This window comes from Prunus mume, linkage group LG1 (assembly GCF_029339155.1).
Source record: "Prunus mume cultivar Tortuosa linkage group LG1, ASM2933915v1, whole genome shotgun sequence".
NCBI classification, from domain to species: domain Eukaryota; kingdom Viridiplantae; phylum Streptophyta; class Magnoliopsida; order Rosales; family Rosaceae; genus Prunus; species Prunus mume.
In genome coordinates, this window is record NC_142698.1 from 25,242,901 (window position 1) to 25,255,231 (window position 12,331).

Consider the following 12,331-nt stretch of genomic DNA (forward strand, 5'->3'; position numbering starts at 1 on the left):
TTCAAACGTTCTTGTTGGTGGTGTTGTTGGGTTAGATTTGAATAAACCATCATCCACGTTGGCTGGAATGGTACGTTTGGAGGGATAGGGAGCGCCAGCTTGGAGCTAAGTTATCTCTAATCGCTTTCAGCAAGAAGAGGGTACGTACATATATGTAGGTTGCTTTGATAGTTCGATAATTGGATCTTAGTGTGTGGTTGTGCTCGTCTAATCCTCAACTACCTCCCCAAGAGTTCTCTAATATTGAAGTTCAAGTAATAATAAGCACATGAAGGAACTTAAGTCAAAGTGAGATGTAGACATTTAGAGTAATTTTGTAGCAAAGTGTGATATAAAATTAAATTGACTTAGTCACCACTGCCATAAGCATGAACATTTAGATAAATGCATATGTTTGTCTAGCAGTATCTATCTGATTCTTGAAGGCGAATGACTATGACTACATAATCCAAAGTTGAAGCTTGAAGTTAACAAGAAGATTTGAGATAGGAAAACAATATTTAATCTATATTATAATTAACGAAAGATTCAAATGCTGTCAATGGCAGAATTAAGCTTGTTTCTTTTTCTTTTCCACAACGCAGGCCAAGGAATTCATAGAAAGTTGGAACTTCGGCATTGATGTAAAAAGTTATTCCCATGCACAAACTCCTTATTGCTTAATAAGGTATCAACTTTTGAAGAACTCCTTATATACTAAGCTGAATATCAACTTTTGAAGAACTCCTTCAACTTGAAGTAGTGTAAGATAGCATCAAAGTAAGTCAAGTGCATATATCCATCTAAATAAGAATGTTTTGCGGCCAAAAAATGATGAAGAGGGTACTTATATTATTAATTGTACATTAGACAATCACTCGCTTCAAAATATTAAACTATTAGAGAATGAGTCAATTATGTGTATCAAACTGATATATATTCTTCCTCACACACTGTGTAAAACAACAAAGAAGTTGGAAACAAGGATTGAACTCAAGACTACTTGCAAACAAGACTATGGTATCATGTCAGACACTCGCTCTAAAATTTTAAGCTATCAAGAAATGAGCCAACAATGTATATCAAACTTAGACTGACCACTTAAAAACATAGATATAAACGGGCTTAAATTGCTTCAAAGAGAGTGATTGGCTAGTACCATCCATTGCATATCCTTATACTGATAATAATAATAAATAAATAAATAACCATAAAGTCAGTTTTGATCTTCTGTAAAAGTGAAGGCTTAACTAGCTTCCTACTAGTCCGAGGTAAACCAATGCTTCTGTTTGAGATGATGAAAAGTTACTCTGTTTTCTTTAGCAAAAGTTATTATTTTCCTTCCAACCAAGCCAGAAAACAGCATCTTAGCGCTTAGAAAACGTGTTGGAATTGGATCACAAAATTAATGATCTTCTGTAATTTGGTCATTCAAAGCTTTCACAAGTAATAATACCAATCCAAAAATAATACAACACACACACACATATATATATATATATATTATTAAGCATATGTCATGAATCCGCATAGGACAGGACAGACTTCAAACTAAAAGCTGATTCCGATGTAAACATAAAACATCAGATTCCTGACATTCTTGGGTATCCCGGCCCCTTATCAATAAAGAGCAAAGAGAATCAAACAAACATCAGAGCTCCAATTCCTAAACTACACAAGAATATGTGATAACAGCAAAATGATAAGCAAAATTAGACAAAAATAAGGATTAAAAAAAAAAAAAAAAGACAGTGAAGTACATATGAAGTTGGTTGGTTAAGAAAAATTTGTAAACAAAAACCATGGGTTTCATGCATAATTAACCTTAATACCTCAAAGAGAATAAAAGCTGAAGAGAATGACAATCATCGAAATATATATATGAAGCAGTTTTTATCATAAAATATTACCTTGGCCTCTTGCATTTTTGGTGGCCAATCAGAAGATCTATCAGGTGCTCTGACTGTTTTTGGGTGGTGTTAAAATGCATAGAAAATTAATACATACAGCAAATAACTGAGCAAAGATGGTGCTTTGGATCATATCATCTCATGTTATACCAGTCTTTTGAATCAAGGTAGCACTAGCAACACTTAAGCAAGGGCTAAAGTAAACAACCTATAACAATAAGGGTAATATTCTCTTACCAGACTTATATTGTCGGCGAGATGCTTGATGTCAGATTGTGAATCTGAATATATAGTTCAGGTAAGAATCAACATGATGAATGGTCATTATCTGTAGTTTAGCAAGACAAGATAACAAAAAATGGGATCATCAAAATTCATATTCAAATTGAAATTGAAAGAACCCAGAAATCATATGTTCTTCAAGAAGGGGCAACCTGTCATATTTGAAATCGAAGAATTGGCGCCGGTTCCGAATAGTCATGTACTTGCTGATGCAGCATCATCAAGATTCCCACTTCAAAGTTCAAAGGAACTACCTTTCGAGTACTAAAGGAAGTTCCAAGTACTAAAATCAATTGGTGGTGTTCGTACTACCAATTAACTCGATCGATAAAGGTAGACCCCTCACTAAAGTATGTGAATCTTGATGATGCCGCACCCGCGAATACCGACTCACTACTGACTGATGATCATGACAGTCTTGAGATCTCCCCATGCAAATTTGCAGATAAAAGCAGAAACCCTAACCCTAAAGGGAAGACAATTAACCCATGGATGAAGTACTGGCTAGACTCTAAAAAGTTGGAGGAAAAGCGAAAAATAACCAACCCATCTTATGGATATCATTATAGGAACTACAGAAGCTAATTAAGACACATCCACCTGATTTAACAGAAAAACAAATCAGAAAAGGAAAATGATTTCAAAAGCTACAAAATATCTATAAAGAAGGCCATCGAGCCACTTAGCTTGTGTGGATCACAGCAAACCAATAAGAATTGATAGCAAGATCTTTGACGAGTCCCATCTAAGGGGAAGAGAAAACATGCCTATGGTTGAAGAATAGAAAGAGAGAGCAATCAAAGATGCAGTTGCAGAAGAACATCCTAATTTATGAAAAGACCAGAATGACAACTCCTGAGAGAAGTACACAGGAGACCTAGCTAGCTAGGCCACTGATACTTACAGGTCTCCCATCCCATATAAGGAGAAACTAAGTAGCTATCTTTTTATACTAAAAGATTTCGCTCCATTCTATCTATACAAAGCCAGATCCTCAGGCTTTTTTCATGTGGGAGGAATGGACATGCCTGACCCCAGATCGCATAAGCTTCCCAACTTTTCATGTTACACCACAGCCACCTAATATAATTTAGGAGAGGACCTTTGGCTCAAGAAAGTCACTAATTACGGGTAAATTAGTCCTCTAATAAGGAAGCCTTTTATTTTATTTTTCTATTCCTTTTCTTTTGAGGTTGGGAAAACCTCATTTTAGAGATGTTTGGATTTTCTCTATTAGAATCTGCTTGACTTCTCTCCACATGCCACATCATTTAAATTTCATGTAAGGGCGTTGAGAGCTAACACATCACCATTTAAAAAACAAAAAACAAAAATATTTACCAGTTGCCGAAATAGAGTCTGATGCGGCATGTTGAGAGGAGGAGTCAAGCAAATCCTAGAAGTCTAAGCAAAAGATCCAAATTGTTTGGAACTATTTTAAAATAGGGTATGATGAACATAAGTATTCATTATTTGGAGTATCATTTAAAAACTTTCATGGAAAAAAAATTCAAACAAATTACAAAAAATTAGTAATTTTGATTATCATAGTCATCATTTATTTTAGATTAGTAAAAAATCCATAAGTGACGATAATTAGATGATTAAATAGTTTTGGATTTTATTGATTTTGTAGTGAAAACTGTTGAAACCGAACCGAAAAACTAAGGGCTTATTTGTTAATCATTGTAGTTTTTAGTTTTTAGTTTTTAAAAAAGAAAGAAACATTGTTTTTGTAACTCAAATGAAAAAGAAAATTGAATAAAAATGTTTCATGGGATTTACAAACAAGCTATTAAATGTGTCTTGACCAGTGCCAGTTTGGACCCGACCATGTAATTGACTGGTCCGGTGATTGCTAGACCCAACCATGTTATTGGTAGGCTCAATCGGTGATGACCACACTCAACTCAGTGACGGTTGGATAAACCTATAATTTATCATAGTCCTAATCCATATAACATATGTACATTAAGTAATGATGTCGTGCAATCTAGCAAAGCCTCGGAGGCAGTTGCAATCCAATATACAATTCCTTGTGTTCTGCTTTATTACATTGATTATGCAAAATAACATAAGCCACTATCAGTCCAACTAGAGAAAAAGAATCGCGCGGCTGCTTTAACTTTGATATATGGGCAAGTGCCATGTGACATACTCATCTTTTATAGTACAACAGATCATCATGATTGTAATTTGCAGCAAGCTAAATTGTAATTGTACGAGTAATAGTAATAGACAGTGCCACGTGTGGTCACATGTAAAGGCACCACTCCACAAATCGGAAGTGATGGCCGGTATTTGCTAAGTCTATATTAATCAACAATTAATGGGATCGAACCACCTTAACTTGCGTTTGAGAATTATTTTACATATATATTAATAGTTCGATGGAGGTCTCAATTCATGTTCAACTCACGTAAATGTAAGAACGACACATATTTATAGCGAGTTTGATACCTACTTGTGACTAACCCTTTATAGTGATGTAGCTTTGTAATAAATAAGTTATCCTAAGTATAAAAATAACTTACGTATTATTGTTTGTCAAACGAAAACCCTATTCGGAGTGCTCTTTCATGTCCTTTAAGTTGAAGACAATATTAACGTAATTTGAAACTGAAAGATATCAGAAAATGACAAAAAATTGGGTTCTCTTTATCTAATCAATAATTAAGCCTACTTTTAAGATTAGTGCACTCATAAAGAACAAAAAGAAAAAGAAGGATAACAGTTAATGGGAATATGACGCGTAGTGGTAACTTTTTAGAATCATATTTTCTGTTCAACTTTTAAAGTCATATTAAACTTTGAAAGAAATCTTTTTAGTACCAAATAATAAAAAATATTATTATTAGTTCGTAGATTCCGCCGCGCCCAGTGAGCTTAGTGCGTAGGACTAGGAGGATTATACCTTTGGCCTTTTGGCTTGTATTGCTGCCCTTATCTGTCAAGGACACATTTTTACTTTAAATATTAAAACGTCTTATCCATCAACTACAACGTTTGGCTTAAAATATTAGCGTCAATCGGGTTAGTCTAATGAAAAAAAGACTTCAACTTACAAATCAGTGGTCTATAATTCGAATTCTCATGATACATGTATATTAGCGATGAAGGTGCAATGACTCTATAATATGTTTTTTTCTTTTTCTTTTAATGGGAAGAGATGCTACATGTTTAAGAATATAAAATCCGACATAAAGAACTTGGTTAAAATAAGCTACAACTTATAATAACTAGTTTCACTCCTGATAACACTGAAGTCTTTTGTGACAAAACTTCACACTTTCTATACTTTATAGATAATTAAATTGAAGACAATATCGATACCACTATTAGTGGATCACAATTCACAAACCCTTATCTCTTTGAAATTTAACACAATAAAATATGTTATCGTCTTTTCTACCTAATTTTTTTCAGCTTTTGATTTATCTGCTATGGATTGGGGGCATTGATTTTGGAAGTCTTGTTCGTTCACACTCTAAACATGAATCTTTTAATTAAATATAGGAAGCATCGTGATCCAGAGATTAAACTAGCTATGCTATGGATGGGACGCTTAACTAGCTAGCTGTTTAACTTTGGGACAATCATACGTTAATTTCCTTTGTGATTCTTCCGGTGGCTTCAAATACATTTTTTTATAAGCTACAACAAACAGATCAAAAGCAGCACCCGAGAAGAGTTGAGTGGAAAAATCAGCTTCCTTTAGGGGAAACGAGTGGGAAAATCAGCTTCCTTTAGGGGAAACGGGCGCACGGGTGCATGGGCACGACATAGGCAACTGCCGTATTGTATTGCTACCATAAATTTCTAATATTTTGTTTTTTCTAATTAGCCCCGGCCCAACTAGCAACTATTAGAATGGTAAAGCCCAACTTGGTTTTGGATTAGTGGACGGCATGCATTGGCTAATTACTATTCATTCAAAAAGTCCAAACTTCAAACTCCAAATCAAAGCCGAGATTATGTCGTGTGTATGTTAGCTATGTTTGCAGCAGAGCAGTTCCTTCTCTGGAAGACGATGAAGATGGACTGTGCACATGATGTCGATATCATTATCCATTACCAAAGTACAAACCCTACGCTTCAAGTACAAGTGTACAAGAAAACAGAGCCCAAAACAGAGTAGTTATGTTACATTAAAATTTACAAACAACCGCTCATCTTGTTCCAGACAAAACAGGTCAATCAGGAAACACCTAGGAATTAATTTAATTTAATTAATCCAAAGCTTGGCGTGTTGGAGTTACTGCAAACAGCAGCTCAAGCTCAGGAGGGTTGAAATACCCGTTCTTCGGCGGCTGCGGCTTCTTCTTTCCCGCCCAATACGCCTTCTTTTTCGGCGCGGGAGGCGGCGCCACCGACTCCGGTATCCGAAACTCGCAGCGTTTCGGCGTACAGCAACCATCGTTTTCTTCTTTAATCTCCATCATCATCATGTTCATCACCATCTTCACCAAATCTCGAACAGCAACAACAAAAATAATAAAAAGAAATTTAGTCGGTTTCAACGCCGGCCTGCACTAAATTGAAGATGTGGGAAACAGAGGATTTATAGGGCTTTGTTTTTGAAGTGGCGGGAGACTTGGAGGCACAGAGTGGCTTCTTCTGGAAGCACGGTTTTGGTAAAGCTTGTTCTGGAAGTCGCTACTTGCTACTCGGTCGTTTTGGTGCCGCATTTAATTGAACTCGTTGTGGCTGGCAGCCCTTGGGACAGCTAGGCACGGTGTGACGTCTACGTGTCTCGAATACGACGAGCGTGGCAGTGACACGTGGCTCGATTACGACCGTGCGTAATGCGCTCTTTTGGGTTTTCTAATGCAAGGCTCGAAATGTAGGTCGGTGGTGGAAAGCGCGGGAAACTACATTGTAAACCGAAATCGATATTGGGCGCAGGAGAAGTAGTTGGAGGCCCAATTAATTTTTGGGTTTTGGGCTTGTCCTGAAGTCCAGCAGTTAACATTAATACAAGCTTTATGCAAGAGCTTCTATACATTAACAGTCAAGCATTTGCCTGCTCAATCAACATTATACACAGCTCAAGAAGCCAACAGAGTGTAACCTACTCGAATTGCCATGATATTTTGGTAGTGTGTGTGTGAGAAACTTTCTTTCCTCTTTGTAGTTTAGACTATCGTTTATTAAAAAAACATACAACTGAAGAAAAAGTACAAGTACAAACAACGTCACACATTAAGCGAGAGCATTGTCTTTCAAATCATTATATATTTAAGTGCATCTCTTTGTCCATCCCGTTGTGATTAAGGAATCTTCAACATACACATGTCATAATCAAAATTGTTAATTGCTAAATCATATCTAAATATGTACCGCTTAAGGAAAGTCATAAATTTCGACCAAAAAAAAAGAGAAAAAAGGAAGTCGTGAGTTGGCAAAGAAATAGTCGAGCATCGTTTCAAAAACAATTTTCTATGCTTTTTTTTTTCTCATATGTGAACAATCAAAAATCCACATGGGAAATGTGGATGACATTCAACAACGAAGATAACACGTCATTGATTTATTCAACATGAATGAAAGAAAAATCAACCTAAAACATCTATGGCGAGAATTTGAATCCGTAAATTCTCCGACAAGCTAATGACTAAAGTCCACATGAAAAATATCTCGTTGGTAAAATAGTAAAATTTGAATAATATGTCCAGATACAAAAAAGAAACTATTCAAAGAGAGACAATCGAATACAAGTCCAAAAGGCAACTTCCATTTTTCATCATAAGAAACAATCATAACGTCAGCTACTTGTGTACGTGTAAGCCTTATTTACTTTTCTATAACTTTCTGTTATGTAATACAAAATGTTGGATTCGCATAAATCAACAATTGTCATGCATTTATTGGCAATTTACGGCAAAACCAATAATTAATATTTTGTCGGACAAATACTGACTAAGAATTGATAATCACTCACGTATGCAAACCCACATGTGAAGGTTATATATTTTCTATAACTTTTTATTATGTGAAATGGACGGTTCGATTCACACAAATTATTGATTCACGACAATACTTATAATCGGTCATGTAGGCTAGAAAGCAAAGTCTAACAAGAATCTTATTGATACTGCCGAATCATGATGACTGTATATGTATTAGATCAATGAAAATTGGATTAGCCTTAAAAATAGCTTCTTTTTTCATAAATAATGAAAAAAAATAACATCAACCACTTTGATGCGTGATCATTACGAAATTTTTGTAACTTTCTAATACATATAATAACTCGCAAGTTCACTAACCCTAGCTAGAGAGAAAGAGAAAGAGAGAGAGCGCGCTTCATATCTAGGGGATTTCGTTCGGATCCCATCGTGTTCTCCAACTTTTGGTTGACCTATGTCTTCTATTCTTCCTTTGGCAAAAAGCCTTTGATTCTGCCATCTTCATGGCTGTATATGTGGTAGGTCAATAAGGAGCACACCATTTTGATTTTTGATCTTTGAACAGGCTTACCATAAAACTATGATTCAATGATTATGACGGATCATGGCCGTCCAGTCTGATGACTGAACTATCAAAAGACGATCTTAAAGATATTGTGGTCCCATCCAATACCGTAAGTTTTTTTTTTTTGGTCCCAATACCCTAAGTTGACACTTGTAAACAGTGCATTTTCAAATGCCCATATCCTCAAAAAACAAGCCTGCACGAAATTAATGTCTCAAAACGCACAGCTTAATATTATATTTACTTGTCATTCTGTTCACAAAGATGCCCATATCATCTTAAGTCAACGGTGAGATGAACAGGGAGGGTAGAAAAGAAATGGAACCCATAAACGCTGCGTCGCCGTTACCCCGGCCGCGAGTGCATTGACATTTACGGTGCTATGGATGGAAAAAGCCCGACAAGTAGCCACCGAGTTTTAGACTCGTAAAGGGAACAGAGAATCAAAAGCTAGGCGATGATCTCAAGGAGAAGGGCAGGTGGGTAAATCATAGCCGTCCAGATGTTGGAGAAATGAGGTCCTTTGGATAGTCCATCTTGGAGAAATGACGTGCTGGGATTTTCTTGCGGCCACCCGCCCGCATTTAATTTCCATGCATCCATTCCATCCATCATATTTTATGCGTTCAACAAACGAGAGTAAAAAAGTCCACATAAAACTTGATGGTAAGGTGAATCTAAGAGAGTGGTTAAATTTGTATGTTCACACTCTGCGTAGGCAATGAAACCTAATCAATAAGGCTTCAATTTGACCCAGGAAGATGATACTCAATCAATTTGCCTTAATTTTACTATTATTAGTCTTTAAATAATAATTTGAAACACGTGTCAGATACTAGAAGGAGATGCCAATTCCCTAGCTGGATGATATGACGATAAAACCTAATATCGTTTGTATAAAAATAAATAAAAATGAAATAAGAGTCAATGTCCAACAAAAATTCTCTATAAATAAGGATAAGACCTATTGTCATCCATCACGTATGTATACCTTGTGTTTCTAGTGCCGTGCTCGCTTGACATTGCTTATTTGGAGTGATAAGTGATTTTTAAAAAGTTTTGGGAAGCTCAACTCGTTTGGTAAACTATGAGAAAATCACTTATTATTAAAAATTGATGTAAGAGAAAGTTATAAGGGAAAGCTAATGAAGTGCTTTCATTTTCGATTATGCATGAATCAGTTTGAAGAGGCATTAGTTTTAATGATTATACAGGAATCATTTTTTGATTATGCAGGAATTTGTACTAACAATACTTATAACAAAAAATTTACTAAATGCCAAATTTTTTTTACTGAGTTGATTTCTTTCACAGCAAATCTAATAATGATTATTTTCACAGCAATGCAAAACTGATGGAAAAAAAGGAATTTTGGTAAACTTCACTCCTCCTGAAATATGAGGTAATATTTATTTTGTTTATATCAGAAAAAAGAAACTTTTATTTTTAGTTTTATATGAATGTGGAGTGGAGGTGATGCACACGTGTGGGTAGAGTAGCTGAGGCCAGCTGTGACGTGGGGGAAGACACGTGCGAACAGTGTCAAAGTTTTGGAACAAGACTAACGTGAGCAATGAGCTAGCAATAAGCGGCGGCACCCACAGCACAGTGGAGAGGGCCACAGCCCACAGCCCACAGCCCACAGCCCACAGCCATCTCTCTCTCATTCTCTGTGACTGTGGTTACAAGTCAAGGCGGGCACTTGGTTTAAGGAAAACTGTAAACCAGACACCACCCACGTGAATTGCTTTGCTTGGATTAATTAGGTTACAAAACTTATCATCTCACCCCCTTTTTTTAACTTAATCACTTTCTTTTTATCAACTTAATTAACACCGCCATTCCATCAAAATTAATATATAATTACTGAAACGGTCAAATTATGATTTATCTGCAAAACTTATCAACAACTGACGGTTACTTACGAAATTTATCAACAATTAAAAACTATTTTTTTTCCTTTTTTAAAATCTCGTTGCCGTTTCTCTCTGTTTTTCCTGGGTCAAGTCTTTTGCCTTTTCTGACGAGGAATGGAAATCGTGAGCTTTTGAATTGAGGTATATAAAAAGGAAATGTTTGGGTGTCCTGTCAGCATGCCCATGTGTTGAAAGCTGTGCTTCATTACACGCACAAAATGGGGGTGTTTGTTGGTGTACGTGGAAGGCAAACAATGACTTGTCCATCGAGCGAGAGTGCAAGCAAACTAGCTTAGAGAATGGTTTTGCCTAAAATGGCATGAGATGAGAGAAAACAAGAGAAAAATAGAAACCCAGAAAAACAAAGAGGTGGGGAGGGCAAAGAGCCAAACATACACTTAGAGGAGGAAGAGAGAGAGAGAGAGAGAAAGAGGAAGGTGGCCCGCAGTTGGTGCTAAAATTTGTACGGACTGATGGCTCAGTCGCACGAACCAACCTGAGATTCTTCCACGTATGAGGCCACGAGTTGGCTAAACAAGATTTGTGGCTGCAACTTGGATCAGCCATTGTAGGTCTAGGTCTGTCCATTTGAAAATTACAAAGGTAAAAAAAAATTGCTTGGTTTTCAAGCGGTATTAGAGAAGACGGAAACCGAACATAGAATATTGATTGTGATGATATCTTAATCATTTGAATTACAAATTCTTTATCAAATCACGTGTTACATATACTGTAAATTAGTAGTCGGTACCCTATTTATAAGTGTCCCATCGATACCTATAGACAAGGTGGGGGTAAAGGAGGGTGGGGATGACCCTAAAAGAGGAAAAAAAAAGAAGAAAAAAAAAGGGGGCCATAGCATGGTGTTCCCATAAAACTAGTGCCGTCTGTCCCAAAAACCTCCCCACCAACAACTCTCTCTCCACACATCATTATAAAAACCAACCCACCATTCCATTTATTCACCCTTCTTGCTTCACTGTCACCCCCACTATAGCTACTTGTTCAAGCCACCCAACGCCACCTCTTCATTTCCCTCTCAAACCCATCACCACTTCACCACCATGCAACTTTTCTGCTCATCATTATTAACACCACCCTTTTCAGAGTCTGATTTTGCTCTTCTTTTGATTCCAGCCCTTCTGCTCTTAGGCCTGGTCCTCCAATGGCGCCACCCCAAACACAAGCGCCTGCCCCCTGGCTCAATGGGCTGGCCTTATATTGGAGAGACTCTCAGGCTTTACACTGAAAACCCAAATTCATTCTTCTCCAGCAGGCAAAAACGGTACTCAATTCAACCACCAGAACTCCCCCACTTTGCCTTGCAATTTTCTTCATTTCCTAGTTCATCCTAGCTAGCTTTTTTCTTCTTTTTTCCTTTTTTATCAAACACGTTTCTTATTTTAATTGTATCATAGTTAGTGCATATATAAATCTTATATACAGCAGTTGTATATAGTCTCGCTACATGATTGACATGTAATGAGTTGATGTGAGAGAGGAATGGAAATATAGTTCATTGATTTATTTTTCATTTTATTTTTGTAGATATGGAAATATATTTAAGACCCATGTTTTGGGGTGCCCCTGTGTGATGATTACAAGCCCAGAAGCAGCAAGAATGGTTCTTGTGAGCCGGGCGCATCTGTTCAAACCAACTTATCCAATAAGCAAAGAGAGAATGATAGGGCCAGAAGCCATATTTTTCACCAAGGGGCCTACCATGCAAGTCTGAAGAAGCTGGTTCAGGCTGCCCTTTTGCCCTGTGCA

The 12,331-nt window shown here is 36.7% G+C and overlaps 1 long non-coding RNA gene across 1 annotated transcript; it reads right to left on the minus strand.

Annotated features, from left to right (window-relative positions):
• Positions 1–255: 255 nt before the first annotated feature.
• On the minus strand, positions 256–3,255 carry LOC148921411 (uncharacterized). The gene is made up of 2 exons (XR_016121981.1): positions 2,324–3,255; positions 256–2,217 (listed from the first exon to the last, which is right to left on the minus strand). It is a non-coding gene; the product is annotated as an uncharacterized LOC148921411 (long non-coding RNA).
• Positions 3,256–12,331: the final 9,076 nt, after the last annotated feature.